The sequence below is a fragment of the Trichomycterus rosablanca genome, unplaced genomic scaffold, assembly GCF_030014385.1.
Source record: "Trichomycterus rosablanca isolate fTriRos1 unplaced genomic scaffold, fTriRos1.hap1 scaffold_329, whole genome shotgun sequence".
NCBI classification, from domain to species: domain Eukaryota; kingdom Metazoa; phylum Chordata; class Actinopteri; order Siluriformes; family Trichomycteridae; genus Trichomycterus; species Trichomycterus rosablanca.
In genome coordinates, this window is record NW_026947157.1 from 18,523 (window position 1) to 31,451 (window position 12,929).

Genomic DNA, 12,929 nt, shown 5'->3' on the forward strand with positions numbered 1-12,929 from the left:
ATCTATCTATCTATCTATCTATCTATCTATCTATCTATCTATCTATCTAATCTATGAAAGGCCTTCCAATGTAATTCCAGCCCAGATAGCTGGCTAGCACTCAGATAGCTGGCTGACTAGCTATAACAGGCCTTTAAATCCAGCTTCTTTCGCTTACGGCCAAACCACCTTGGGAACGCCTGATCTCGTCCGATCTCAGAAGCCAAGCAGGGTTGGGCTCAGTCAGTACCTAGATGGGAGACTGCCTGGGAATACTGAGTGCTGTAAGCTTTTTATTTTTGAGTTTCAGCCCCATTCATGAAGTGTCATTTAGCAGTTAGCTAGCATAATAAAGGATCTATCTATCTATCTATCTATCTATCTATCTATCTATCTATCTATCTATCTATCTATCTATCTATCTATCTATCTATCTATCTATCTATCTATCTATCTATCTATCTATCTATCTATCTATCTATCTAATCTATGAAAGGCCTTCCAATGTAATTCCAGCCCAGATAGCTGGCTAGCACTCAGATAGCTGGCTGACTAGCTATAACAGGCCTTTAAATCCAGCTTCTTTCGCTTACGGCCAAACCACCTTGGGAATGCCTGATCTCGTCCGATCTCAGAAGCCAAGCAGGGTTGGGCTCAGTCAGTACCTAGATGGGAGACTGCCTGGGAATACTGAGTGCTGTAAGCTTTTTATTTTTGAGTTTCAGCCCCATTCATGAAGTGTCATTTAGCAGTTAGCTAGCATAATAAAGGATCTATCTATCTATCTATCTATCTATCTATCTATCTATCTATCTATCTATCTATCTATCTATCTATCTATCTATCTATCTATCTATCTATCTATCTATCTATCTATCTATCTATCTATCTATCTATCTATCTATCTAATCTATGAAAGGCCTTCCAATGTAATTCCAGCCCAGATAGCTGGCTAGCACTCAGATAGCTGGCTGACTAGCTATAACAGGCCTTTAAATCCAGCTTCTTTCGCTTACGGCCAAACCACCTTGGGAATGCCTGATCTCGTCCGATCTCAGAAGCCAAGCAGGGTTGGGCTCAGTCAGTACCTAGATGGGAGACTGCCTGGGAATACTGAGTGCTGTAAGCTTTTTATTTTTGAGTTTCAGCCCCATTCATGAAGTGTCATTTAGCAGTTAGCTAGCATAATAAAGGATCTATCTATCTATCTATCTATCTATCTATCTATCTATCTATCTATCTATCTATCTATCTATCTATCTATCTATCTATCTATCTATCTATCTATCTATCTATCTATCTATCTATCTATCTATCTATCTATCTATCTATCTATCTATCTATCTATCTATCTAATCTATGAAAGGCCTTCCAATGTAATTCCAGCCCAGATAGCTGGCTAGCACTCAGATAGCTGGCTGACTAGCTATAACAGGCCTTTAAATCCAGCTTCTTTCGCTTACGGCCAAACCACCTTGGGAATGCCTGATCTCGTCCGATCTCAGAAGCCAAGCAGGGTTGGGCTCAGTCAGTACCTAGATGGGAGACTGCCTGGGAATACTGAGTGCTGTAAGCTTTTTATTTTTGAGTTTCAGCCCCATTCATGAAGTGTCATTTAGCAGTTAGCTAGCATAATAAAGGATCTATCTATCTATCTATCTATCTATCTATCTATCTATCTATCTATCTATCTATCTATCTATCTATCTATCTATCTATCTATCTATCTATCTATCTATCTATCTATCTATCTATCTATCTATCTATCTATCTATCTATCTATCTATCTATCTATCTATCTATCTATCTATCTATCTATCTATCTATCTATCTATCTATCTATCTATCTATCTATCTATCTATCTATCTATCTATCTATCTATCTATCTATCTATCTATCTATCTATCTATCTATCTATCTATCTATCTATCTATCTATCTATCTATCTATCTATCTATCTATCTATCTATCTATCTATCTATCTATCTATCTATCTATCTATCTATCTATCTATCTATCTATCTAGAAAGGCCTTCCAATGTAATTCCAGCCCAGATAGCTGGCTAGCACTCAGATAGCTGGCTGACTAGCTATAACAGGCCTTTAAATCCAGCTTCTTTCGCTTACGGCCAAACCACCTTGGGAACGCCTGATCTCGTCCGATCTCAGAAGCCAAGCAGGGTTGGGCTCAGTCAGTACCTAGATGGGAGACTGCCTGGGAATACTGAGTGCTGTAAGCTTTTTATTTTTGGGTTTCAGCCCCATTCATGAAGTGTCATTTAGCAGTTAGCTAGCATAATAAAGGATCTATCTATCTATCTATCTATCTATCTATCTATCTATCTATCTATCTATCTATCTATCTATCTATCTATCTATCTATCTATCTATCTATCTATCTATCTATCTATCTATCTATCTATCTATCTATCTATCTATCTATCTATCTAATCTATGAAAGGCCTTCCAATGTAATTCCAGCCCAGATAGCTGGCTAGCACTCAGATAGCTGGCTGACTAGCTATAACAGGCCTTTAAATCCAGCTTCTTTCGCTTACGGCCAAACCACCTTGGGAATGCCTGATCTCGTCCGATCTCAGAAGCCAAGCAGGGTTGGGCTCAGTCAGTACCTAGATGGGAGACTGCCTGGGAATACTGAGTGCTGTAAGCTTTTTATTTTTGAGTTTCAGCCCCATTCATGAAGTGTCATTTAGCAGTTAGCTAGCATAATAAAGGATCTATCTATCTATCTATCTATCTATCTATCTATCTATCTATCTATCTATCTATCTATCTATCTATCTATCTATCTATCTATCTATCTATCTATCTATCTATCTATCTATCTATCTATCTATCTATCTATCTATCTATCTATCTATCTAATCTATGAAAGGCCTTCCAATGTAATTCCAGCCCAGATAGCTGGCTAGCACTCAGATAGCTGGCTGACTAGCTATAACAGGCCTTTAAATCCAGCTTCTTTCGCTTACGGCCAAACCACCTTGGGAATGCCTGATCTCGTCCGATCTCAGAAGCCAAGCAGGGTTGGGCTCAGTCAGTACCTAGATGGGAGACTGCCTGGGAATACTGAGTGCTGTAAGCTTTTTATTTTTGAGTTTCAGCCCCATTCATGAAGTGTCATTTAGCAGTTAGCTAGCATAATAAAGGATCTATCTATCTATCTATCTATCTATCTATCTATCTATCTATCTATCTATCTATCTATCTATCTATCTATCTATCTATCTATCTATCTATCTATCTATCTATCTATCTATCTATCTATCTATCTATCTATCTATCTATCTAATCTATGAAAGGCCTTCCAATGTAATTCCAGCCCAGATAGCTGGCTAGCACTCAGATAGCTGGCTGACTAGCTATAACAGGCCTTTAAATCCAGCTTCTTTCGCTTACGGCCAAACCACCTTGGGAACGCCTGATCTCGTCCGATCTCAGAAGCCAAGCAGGGTTGGGCTCAGTCAGTACCTAGATGGGAGACTGCCTGGGAATACTGAGTGCTGTAAGCTTTTTATTTTTGAGTTTCAGCCCCATTCATGAAGTGTCATTTAGCAGTTAGCTAGCATAATAAAGGATCTATCTATCTATCTATCTATCTATCTATCTATCTATCTATCTATCTATCTATCTATCTATCTATCTATCTATCTATCTATCTATCTATCTATCTATCTATCTATCTATCTATCTATCTATCTATCTATCTAATCTATGAAAGGCCTTCCAATGTAATTCCAGCCCAGATAGCTGGCTAGCACTCAGATAGCTGGCTGACTAGCTATAACAGGCCTTTAAATCCAGCTTCTTTCGCTTACGGCCAAACCACCTTGGGAATGCCTGATCTCGTCCGATCTCAGAAGCCAAGCAGGGTTGGGCTCAGTCAGTACCTAGATGGGAGACTGCCTGGGAATACTGAGTGCTGTAAGCTTTTTATTTTTGAGTTTCAGCCCCATTCATGAAGTGTCATTTAGCAGTTAGCTAGCATAATAAAGGATCTATCTATCTATCTATCTATCTATCTATCTATCTATCTATCTATCTATCTATCTATCTATCTATCTATCTATCTATCTATCTATCTATCTATCTATCTATCTATCTATCTATCTATCTATCTATCTATCTATCTATCTATCTATCTATCTATCTATCTATCTATCTATCTATCTATCTATCTATCTATCTATCTATCTATCTATCTATCTATCTATCTATCTATCTATCTATCTATCTATCTATCTATCTATCTATCTATCTATCTATCTATCTATCTATCTATCTATCTATCTATCTATCTATCTATGAAAGGCCTTCCAATGTAATTCCAGCCCAGATAGCTGGCTAGCACTCAGATAGCTGGCTGACTAGCTATAACAGGCCTTTAAATCCAGCTTCTTTCGCTTACGGCCAAACCACCTTGGGAACGCCTGATCTCGTCCGATCTCAGAAGCCAAGCAGGGTTGGGCTCAGTCAGTACCTAGATGGGAGACTGCCTGGGAATACTGAGTGCTGTAAGCTTTTTATTTTTGGGTTTCAGCCCCATTCATGAAGTGTCATTTAGCAGTTAGCTAGCATAATAAAGGATCTATCTATCTATCTATCTATCTATCTATCTATCTATCTATCTATCTATCTATCTATCTATCTATCTATCTATCTATCTATCTATCTATCTATCTATCTATCTATCTATCTATCTATCTAATCTATGAAAGGCCTTCCAATGTAATTCCAGCCCAGATAGCTGGCTAGCACTCAGATAGCTGGCTGACTAGCTATAACAGGCCTTTAAATCCAGCTTCTTTCGCTTACGGCCAAACCACCTTGGGAATGCCTGATCTCGTCCGATCTCAGAAGCCAAGCAGGGTTGGGCTCAGTCAGTACCTAGATGGGAGACTGCCTGGGAATACTGAGTGCTGTAAGCTTTTTATTTTTGAGTTTCAGCCCCATTCATGAAGTGTCATTTAGCAGTTAGCTAGCATAATAAAGGATCTATCTATCTATCTATCTATCTATCTATCTATCTATCTATCTATCTATCTATCTATCTATCTATCTATCTATCTATCTATCTATCTATCTATCTATCTATCTATCTATCTATCTATCTATCTATCTATCTATCTATCTATCTAATCTATGAAAGGCCTTCCAATGTAATTCCAGCCCAGATAGCTGGCTAGCACTCAGATAGCTGGCTGACTAGCTATAACAGGCCTTTAAATCCAGCTTCTTTCGCTTACGGCCAAACCACCTTGGGAATGCCTGATCTCGTCCGATCTCAGAAGCCAAGCAGGGTTGGGCTCAGTCAGTACCTAGATGGGAGACTGCCTGGGAATACTGAGTGCTGTAAGCTTTTTATTTTTGAGTTTCAGCCCCATTCATGAAGTGTCATTTAGCAGTTAGCTAGCATAATAAAGGATCTATCTATCTATCTATCTATCTATCTATCTATCTATCTATCTATCTATCTATCTATCTATCTATCTATCTATCTATCTATCTATCTATCTATCTATCTATCTATCTATCTATCTATCTATCTATCTATCTATCTATCTAATCTATGAAAGGCCTTCCAATGTAATTCCAGCCCAGATAGCTGGCTAGCACTCAGATAGCTGGCTGACTAGCTATAACAGGCCTTTAAATCCAGCTTCTTTCGCTTACGGCCAAACCACCTTGGGAATGCCTGATCTCGTCCGATCTCAGAAGCCAAGCAGGGTTGGGCTCAGTCAGTACCTAGATGGGAGACTGCCTGGGAATACTGAGTGCTGTAAGCTTTTTATTTTTGAGTTTCAGCCCCATTCATGAAGTGTCATTTAGCAGTTAGCTAGCATAATAAAGGATCTATCTATCTATCTATCTATCTATCTATCTATCTATCTATCTATCTATCTATCTATCTATCTATCTATCTATCTATCTATCTATCTATCTATCTATCTATCTATCTATCTATCTATCTAATCTATGAAAGGCCTTCCAATGTAATTCCAGCCCAGATAGCTGGCTAGCACTCAGATAGCTGGCTGACTAGCTATAACAGGCCTTTAAATCCAGCTTCTTTCGCTTACGGCCAAACCACCTTGGGAATGCCTGATCTCGTCCGATCTCAGAAGCCAAGCAGGGTTGGGCTCAGTCAGTACCTAGATGGGAGACTGCCTGGGAATACTGAGTGCTGTAAGCTTTTTATTTTTGAGTTTCAGCCCCATTCATGAAGTGTCATTTAGCAGTTAGCTAGCATAATAAAGGATCTATCTATCTATCTATCTATCTATCTATCTATCTATCTATCTATCTATCTATCTATCTATCTATCTATCTATCTATCTATCTATCTATCTATCTATCTATCTATCTATCTATCTATCTATCTATCTATCTATCTATCTAATCTATGAAAGGCCTTCCAATGTAATTCCAGCCCAGATAGCTGGCTAGCACTCAGATAGCTGGCTGACTAGCTATAACAGGCCTTTAAATCCAGCTTCTTTCGCTTACGGCCAAACCACCTTGGGAATGCCTGATCTCGTCCGATCTCAGAAGCCAAGCAGGGTTGGGCTCAGTCAGTACCTAGATGGGAGACTGCCTGGGAATACTGAGTGCTGTAAGCTTTTTATTTTTGAGTTTCAGCCCCATTCATGAAGTGTCATTTAGCAGTTAGCTAGCATAATAAAGGATCTATCTATCTATCTATCTATCTATCTATCTATCTATCTATCTATCTATCTATCTATCTATCTATCTATCTATCTATCTATCTATCTATCTATCTATCTATCTATCTATCTATCTATCTATCTATCTATCTATCTATCTATCTAATCTATGAAAGGCCTTCCAATGTAATTCCAGCCCAGATAGCTGGCTAGCACTCAGATAGCTGGCTGACTAGCTATAACAGGCCTTTAAATCCAGCTTCTTTCGCTTACGGCCAAACCACCTTGGGAACGCCTGATCTCGTCCGATCTCAGAAGCCAAGCAGGGTTGGGCTCAGTCAGTACCTAGATGGGAGACTGCCTGGGAATACTGAGTGCTGTAAGCTTTTTATTTTTGAGTTTCAGCCCCATTCATGAAGTGTCATTTAGCAGTTAGCTAGCATAATAAAGGATCTATCTATCTATCTATCTATCTATCTATCTATCTATCTATCTATCTATCTATCTATCTATCTATCTATCTATCTATCTATCTATCTATCTATCTATCTATCTATCTATCTATCTATCTATCTATCTAATCTATGAAAGGCCTTCCAATGTAATTCCAGCCCAGATAGCTGGCTAGCACTCAGATAGCTGGCTGACTAGCTATAACAGGCCTTTAAATCCAGCTTCTTTCGCTTACGGCCAAACCACCTTGGGAATGCCTGATCTCGTCCGATCTCAGAAGCCAAGCAGGGTTGGGCTCAGTCAGTACCTAGATGGGAGACTGCCTGGGAATACTGAGTGCTGTAAGCTTTTTATTTTTGAGTTTCAGCCCCATTCATGAAGTGTCATTTAGCAGTTAGCTAGCATAATAAAGGATCTATCTATCTATCTATCTATCTATCTATCTATCTATCTATCTATCTATCTATCTATCTATCTATCTATCTATCTATCTATCTATCTATCTATCTATCTATCTATCTATCTATCTATCTATCTATCTATCTATCTATCTATCTATCTATCTATCTATCTATCTATCTATCTATCTATCTATCTAATCTATGAAAGGCCTTCCAATGTAATTCCAGCCCAGATAGCTGGCTAGCACTCAGATAGCTGGCTGACTAGCTATAACAGGCCTTTAAATCCAGCTTCTTTCGCTTACGGCCAAACCACCTTGGGAATGCCTGATCTCGTCCGATCTCAGAAGCCAAGCAGGGTTGGGCTCAGTCAGTACCTAGATGGGAGACTGCCTGGGAATACTGAGTGCTGTAAGCTTTTTATTTTTGAGTTTCAGCCCCATTCATGAAGTGTCATTTAGCAGTTAGCTAGCATAATAAAGGATCTATCTATCTATCTATCTATCTATCTATCTATCTATCTATCTATCTATCTATCTATCTATCTATCTATCTATCTATCTATCTATCTATCTATCTATCTATCTATCTATCTATCTATCTATCTATCTATCTATCTATCTATCTATCTATCTATCTATCTATCTATCTATCTATCTATCTATCTATCTATCTATCTATCTATCTATCTATCTATCTATCTATCTATCTATCTATCTATCTATCTATCTATCTATCTATCTATCTATCTATCTATCTATCTATCTATCTATGAAAGGCCTTCCAATGTAATTCCAGCCCAGATAGCTGGCTAGCACTCAGATAGCTGGCTGACTAGCTATAACAGGCCTTTAAATCCAGCTTCTTTCGCTTACGGCCAAACCACCTTGGGAACGCCTGATCTCGTCCGATCTCAGAAGCCAAGCAGGGTTGGGCTCAGTCAGTACCTAGATGGGAGACTGCCTGGGAATACTGAGTGCTGTAAGCTTTTTATTTTTGGGTTTCAGCCCCATTCATGAAGTGTCATTTAGCAGTTAGCTAGCATAATAAAGGATCTATCTATCTATCTATCTATCTATCTATCTATCTATCTATCTATCTATCTATCTATCTATCTATCTATCTATCTATCTATCTATCTATCTATCTATCTATCTATCTATCTATCTATCTATCTATCTATCTATCTATCTAATCTATGAAAGGCCTTCCAATGTAATTCCAGCCCAGATAGCTGGCTAGCACTCAGATAGCTGGCTGACTAGCTATAACAGGCCTTTAAATCCAGCTTCTTTCGCTTACGGCCAAACCACCTTGGGAATGCCTGATCTCGTCCGATCTCAGAAGCCAAGCAGGGTTGGGCTCAGTCAGTACCTAGATGGGAGACTGCCTGGGAATACTGAGTGCTGTAAGCTTTTTATTTTTGAGTTTCAGCCCCATTCATGAAGTGTCATTTAGCAGTTAGCTAGCATAATAAAGGATCTATCTATCTATCTATCTATCTATCTATCTATCTATCTATCTATCTATCTATCTATCTATCTATCTATCTATCTATCTATCTATCTATCTATCTATCTATCTATCTATCTATCTATCTATCTATCTATCTATCTATCTATCTATCTATCTATCTATCTAATCTATGAAAGGCCTTCCAATGTAATTCCAGCCCAGATAGCTGGCTAGCACTCAGATAGCTGGCTGACTAGCTATAACAGGCCTTTAAATCCAGCTTCTTTCGCTTACGGCCAAACCACCTTGGGAATGCCTGATCTCGTCCGATCTCAGAAGCCAAGCAGGGTTGGGCTCAGTCAGTACCTAGATGGGAGACTGCCTGGGAATACTGAGTGCTGTAAGCTTTTTATTTTTGAGTTTCAGCCCCATTCATGAAGTGTCATTTAGCAGTTAGCTAGCATAATAAAGGATCTATCTATCTATCTATCTATCTATCTATCTATCTATCTATCTATCTATCTATCTATCTATCTATCTATCTATCTATCTATCTATCTATCTATCTATCTATCTATCTATCTATCTATCTATCTATCTATCTATCTATCTAATCTATGAAAGGCCTTCCAATGTAATTCCAGCCCAGATAGCTGGCTAGCACTCAGATAGCTGGCTGACTAGCTATAACAGGCCTTTAAATCCAGCTTCTTTCGCTTACGGCCAAACCACCTTGGGAATGCCTGATCTCGTCCGATCTCAGAAGCCAAGCAGGGTTGGGCTCAGTCAGTACCTAGATGGGAGACTGCCTGGGAATACTGAGTGCTGTAAGCTTTTTATTTTTGAGTTTCAGCCCCATTCATGAAGTGTCATTTAGCAGTTAGCTAGCATAATAAAGGATCTATCTATCTATCTATCTATCTATCTATCTATCTATCTATCTATCTATCTATCTATCTATCTATCTATCTATCTATCTATCTATCTATCTATCTATCTATCTATCTATCTATCTATCTATCTATCTATCTATCTATCTATCTATCTAATCTATGAAAGGCCTTCCAATGTAATTCCAGCCCAGATAGCTGGCTAGCACTCAGATAGCTGGCTGACTAGCTATAACAGGCCTTTAAATCCAGCTTCTTTCGCTTACGGCCAAACCACCTTGGGAACGCCTGATCTCGTCCGATCTCAGAAGCCAAGCAGGGTTGGGCTCAGTCAGTACCTAGATGGGAGACTGCCTGGGAATACTGAGTGCTGTAAGCTTTTTATTTTTGAGTTTCAGCCCCATTCATGAAGTGTCATTTAGCAGTTAGCTAGCATAATAAAGGATCTATCTATCTATCTATCTATCTATCTATCTATCTATCTATCTATCTATCTATCTATCTATCTATCTATCTATCTATCTATCTATCTATCTATCTATCTATCTATCTATCTATCTATCTATCTATCTATCTAATCTATGAAAGGCCTTCCAATGTAATTCCAGCCCAGATAGCTGGCTAGCACTCAGATAGCTGGCTGACTAGCTATAACAGGCCTTTAAATCCAGCTTCTTTCGCTTACGGCCAAACCACCTTGGGAATGCCTGATCTCGTCCGATCTCAGAAGCCAAGCAGGGTTGGGCTCAGTCAGTACCTAGATGGGAGACTGCCTGGGAATACTGAGTGCTGTAAGCTTTTTATTTTTGAGTTTCAGCCCCATTCATGAAGTGTCATTTAGCAGTTAGCTAGCATAATAAAGGATCTATCTATCTATCTATCTATCTATCTATCTATCTATCTATCTATCTATCTATCTATCTATCTATCTATCTATCTATCTATCTATCTATCTATCTATCTATCTATCTATCTATCTATCTATCTATCTATCTATCTATCTATCTATCTATCTATCTATCTATCTATCTATCTATCTATCTATCTATCTATCTATCTATCTATCTATCTATCTATCTATCTATCTATCTATCTATCTATCTATCTATCTATCTATCTATCTATCTATCTATCTATCTATCTATCTATCTATCTATCTATCTATCTATCTATCTATCTATCTATCTATCTATCTATCTATCTATCTATCTATCTATCTATCTATCTATCTATCTATCTATCTATCTATCTATCTATCTATCTATCTATGAAAGGCCTTCCAATGTAATTCCAGCCCAGATAGCTGGCTAGCACTCAGATAGCTGGCTGACTAGCTATAACAGGCCTTTAAATCCAGCTTCTTTCGCTTACGGCCAAACCACCTTGGGAACGCCTGATCTCGTCCGATCTCAGAAGCCAAGCAGGGTTGGGCTCAGTCAGTACCTAGATGGGAGACTGCCTGGGAATACTGAGTGCTGTAAGCTTTTTATTTTTGGTTTCAGCCCCATTCATGAAGTGTCATTTAGCAGTTAGCTAGCATAATAAAGGATCTATCTATCTATCTATCTATCTATCTATCTATCTATCTATCTATCTATCTATCTATCTATCTATCTATCTATCTATCTATCTATCTATCTATCTATCTATCTATCTAATCTATGAAAGGCCTTCCAATGTAATTCCAGCCCAGATAGCTGGCTAGCACTCAGATAGCTGGCTGACTAGCTATAACAGGCCTTTAAATCCAGCTTCTTTCGCTTACGGCCAAACCACCTTGGGAATGCCTGATCTCGTCCGATCTCAGAAGCCAAGCAGGGTTGGGCTCAGTCAGTACCTAGATGGGAGACTGCCTGGGAATACTGAGTGCTGTAAGCTTTTTATTTTTGAGTTTCAGCCCCATTCATGAAGTGTCATTTAGCAGTTAGCTAGCATAATAAAGGATCTATCTATCTATCTATCTATCTATCTATCTATCTATCTATCTATCTATCTATCTATCTATCTATCTATCTATCTATCTATCTATCTATCTATCTATCTATCTATCTATCTATCTATCTATCTATCTATCTATCTATCTATCTATCTATCTATCTATCTATCTATCTATCTAATCTATGAAAGGCCTTCCAATGTAATTCCAGCCCAGATAGCTGGCTAGCACTCAGATAGCTGGCTGACTAGCTATAACAGGCCTTTAAATCCAGCTTCTTTCGCTTACGGCCAAACCACCTTGGGAATGCCTGATCTCGTCCGATCTCAGAAGCCAAGCAGGGTTGGGCTCAGTCAGTACCTAGATGGGAGACTGCCTGGGAATACTGAGTGCTGTAAGCTTTTTATTTTTGAGTTTCAGCCCCATTCATGAAGTGTCATTTAGCAGTTAGCTAGCATAATAAAGGATCTATCTATCTATCTATCTATCTATCTATCTATCTATCTATCTATCTATCTATCTATCTATCTATCTATCTATCTATCTATCTATCTATCTATCTATCTATCTATCTATCTATCTATCTATCTATCTATCTATCTATCTATCTATCTATCTATCTAATCTATGAAAGGCCTTCCAATGTAATTCCAGCCCAGATAGCTGGCTAGCACTCAGATAGCTGGCTGACTAGCTATAACAGGCCTTTAAATCCAGCTTCTTTCGCTTACGGCCAAACCACCTTGGGAATGCCTGATCTCGTCCGATCTCAGAAGCCAAGCAGGGTTGGGCTCAGTCAGTACCTAGATGGGAGACTGCCTGGGAATACTGAGTGCTGTAAGCTTTTTATTTTTGAGTTTCAGCCCCATTCATGAAGTGTCATTTAGCAGTTAGCTAGCATAATAAAGGATCTATCTATCTATCTATCTATCTATCTATCTATCTATCTATCTATCTATCTATCTATCTATCTATCTATCTATCTATCTATCTATCTATCTATCTATCTATCTATCTATCTATCTATCTAATCTATGAAAGGCCTTCCAATGTAATTCCAGCCCAGATAGCTGGCTAGCACTCAGATAGCTGGCTGACTAGCTATAACAGGATCTGTCTCGCGTGTGT

The 12,929-nt window shown here is 38.5% G+C and overlaps 28 non-coding genes across 28 annotated transcripts; all 28 read left to right on the forward strand.

The window, feature by feature from the left end:
- The first annotated feature begins 151 nt into the window (after positions 1-151).
- On the forward strand, positions 152-270 carry LOC134307702 (5S ribosomal RNA). The gene has a single exon (XR_010010090.1). It is a non-coding gene; the product is annotated as a 5S ribosomal RNA (ribosomal RNA).
- Positions 271-566: 296 nt separating this feature from the next.
- Positions 567-685, forward strand: LOC134307729 (5S ribosomal RNA). The gene has a single exon (XR_010010116.1). It is a non-coding gene; the product is annotated as a 5S ribosomal RNA (ribosomal RNA).
- Positions 686-989: 304 nt separating this feature from the next.
- Positions 990-1,108, forward strand: LOC134307730 (5S ribosomal RNA). The gene has a single exon (XR_010010117.1). It is a non-coding gene; the product is annotated as a 5S ribosomal RNA (ribosomal RNA).
- Positions 1,109-1,436: 328 nt separating this feature from the next.
- On the forward strand, positions 1,437-1,555 carry LOC134307732 (5S ribosomal RNA). Its single transcript, XR_010010119.1, has one exon. It is a non-coding gene; the product is annotated as a 5S ribosomal RNA (ribosomal RNA).
- A 546-nt stretch (positions 1,556-2,101) lies between these two features.
- LOC134307703 (5S ribosomal RNA) lies at positions 2,102-2,220 on the forward strand. Its single transcript, XR_010010091.1, has one exon. It is a non-coding gene; the product is annotated as a 5S ribosomal RNA (ribosomal RNA).
- Positions 2,221-2,532: 312 nt separating this feature from the next.
- On the forward strand, positions 2,533-2,651 carry LOC134307733 (5S ribosomal RNA). Its single transcript, XR_010010120.1, has one exon. It is a non-coding gene; the product is annotated as a 5S ribosomal RNA (ribosomal RNA).
- A 316-nt stretch (positions 2,652-2,967) lies between these two features.
- LOC134307734 (5S ribosomal RNA) lies at positions 2,968-3,086 on the forward strand. The gene has a single exon (XR_010010121.1). It is a non-coding gene; the product is annotated as a 5S ribosomal RNA (ribosomal RNA).
- Positions 3,087-3,394: 308 nt separating this feature from the next.
- LOC134307704 (5S ribosomal RNA) lies at positions 3,395-3,513 on the forward strand. The gene has a single exon (XR_010010092.1). It is a non-coding gene; the product is annotated as a 5S ribosomal RNA (ribosomal RNA).
- A 300-nt stretch (positions 3,514-3,813) lies between these two features.
- On the forward strand, positions 3,814-3,932 carry LOC134307735 (5S ribosomal RNA). The gene has a single exon (XR_010010122.1). It is a non-coding gene; the product is annotated as a 5S ribosomal RNA (ribosomal RNA).
- A 471-nt stretch (positions 3,933-4,403) lies between these two features.
- On the forward strand, positions 4,404-4,522 carry LOC134307705 (5S ribosomal RNA). The gene has a single exon (XR_010010093.1). It is a non-coding gene; the product is annotated as a 5S ribosomal RNA (ribosomal RNA).
- A 288-nt stretch (positions 4,523-4,810) lies between these two features.
- LOC134307736 (5S ribosomal RNA) lies at positions 4,811-4,929 on the forward strand. The gene has a single exon (XR_010010123.1). It is a non-coding gene; the product is annotated as a 5S ribosomal RNA (ribosomal RNA).
- Positions 4,930-5,241: 312 nt separating this feature from the next.
- LOC134307738 (5S ribosomal RNA) lies at positions 5,242-5,360 on the forward strand. The gene has a single exon (XR_010010124.1). It is a non-coding gene; the product is annotated as a 5S ribosomal RNA (ribosomal RNA).
- Positions 5,361-5,668: 308 nt separating this feature from the next.
- On the forward strand, positions 5,669-5,787 carry LOC134307739 (5S ribosomal RNA). Its single transcript, XR_010010125.1, has one exon. It is a non-coding gene; the product is annotated as a 5S ribosomal RNA (ribosomal RNA).
- Positions 5,788-6,075: 288 nt separating this feature from the next.
- On the forward strand, positions 6,076-6,194 carry LOC134307740 (5S ribosomal RNA). Its single transcript, XR_010010126.1, has one exon. It is a non-coding gene; the product is annotated as a 5S ribosomal RNA (ribosomal RNA).
- A 308-nt stretch (positions 6,195-6,502) lies between these two features.
- On the forward strand, positions 6,503-6,621 carry LOC134307741 (5S ribosomal RNA). Its single transcript, XR_010010127.1, has one exon. It is a non-coding gene; the product is annotated as a 5S ribosomal RNA (ribosomal RNA).
- Positions 6,622-6,933: 312 nt separating this feature from the next.
- Positions 6,934-7,052, forward strand: LOC134307706 (5S ribosomal RNA). The gene has a single exon (XR_010010094.1). It is a non-coding gene; the product is annotated as a 5S ribosomal RNA (ribosomal RNA).
- A 296-nt stretch (positions 7,053-7,348) lies between these two features.
- On the forward strand, positions 7,349-7,467 carry LOC134307742 (5S ribosomal RNA). The gene has a single exon (XR_010010128.1). It is a non-coding gene; the product is annotated as a 5S ribosomal RNA (ribosomal RNA).
- Positions 7,468-7,819: 352 nt separating this feature from the next.
- On the forward strand, positions 7,820-7,938 carry LOC134307744 (5S ribosomal RNA). Its single transcript, XR_010010130.1, has one exon. It is a non-coding gene; the product is annotated as a 5S ribosomal RNA (ribosomal RNA).
- Positions 7,939-8,389: 451 nt separating this feature from the next.
- On the forward strand, positions 8,390-8,508 carry LOC134307707 (5S ribosomal RNA). Its single transcript, XR_010010095.1, has one exon. It is a non-coding gene; the product is annotated as a 5S ribosomal RNA (ribosomal RNA).
- A 308-nt stretch (positions 8,509-8,816) lies between these two features.
- Positions 8,817-8,935, forward strand: LOC134307745 (5S ribosomal RNA). The gene has a single exon (XR_010010131.1). It is a non-coding gene; the product is annotated as a 5S ribosomal RNA (ribosomal RNA).
- Positions 8,936-9,263: 328 nt separating this feature from the next.
- On the forward strand, positions 9,264-9,382 carry LOC134307746 (5S ribosomal RNA). The gene has a single exon (XR_010010132.1). It is a non-coding gene; the product is annotated as a 5S ribosomal RNA (ribosomal RNA).
- A 308-nt stretch (positions 9,383-9,690) lies between these two features.
- Positions 9,691-9,809, forward strand: LOC134307747 (5S ribosomal RNA). The gene has a single exon (XR_010010133.1). It is a non-coding gene; the product is annotated as a 5S ribosomal RNA (ribosomal RNA).
- Positions 9,810-10,125: 316 nt separating this feature from the next.
- Positions 10,126-10,244, forward strand: LOC134307709 (5S ribosomal RNA). The gene has a single exon (XR_010010097.1). It is a non-coding gene; the product is annotated as a 5S ribosomal RNA (ribosomal RNA).
- Positions 10,245-10,544: 300 nt separating this feature from the next.
- On the forward strand, positions 10,545-10,663 carry LOC134307748 (5S ribosomal RNA). Its single transcript, XR_010010134.1, has one exon. It is a non-coding gene; the product is annotated as a 5S ribosomal RNA (ribosomal RNA).
- A 567-nt stretch (positions 10,664-11,230) lies between these two features.
- Positions 11,231-11,349, forward strand: LOC134307710 (5S ribosomal RNA). The gene has a single exon (XR_010010098.1). It is a non-coding gene; the product is annotated as a 5S ribosomal RNA (ribosomal RNA).
- Positions 11,350-11,624: 275 nt separating this feature from the next.
- LOC134307693 (5S ribosomal RNA) lies at positions 11,625-11,743 on the forward strand. Its single transcript, XR_010010082.1, has one exon. It is a non-coding gene; the product is annotated as a 5S ribosomal RNA (ribosomal RNA).
- Positions 11,744-12,083: 340 nt separating this feature from the next.
- Positions 12,084-12,202, forward strand: LOC134307694 (5S ribosomal RNA). The gene has a single exon (XR_010010083.1). It is a non-coding gene; the product is annotated as a 5S ribosomal RNA (ribosomal RNA).
- A 324-nt stretch (positions 12,203-12,526) lies between these two features.
- Positions 12,527-12,645, forward strand: LOC134307696 (5S ribosomal RNA). The gene has a single exon (XR_010010084.1). It is a non-coding gene; the product is annotated as a 5S ribosomal RNA (ribosomal RNA).
- The last annotated feature ends 284 nt before the right edge of the window (positions 12,646-12,929 follow it).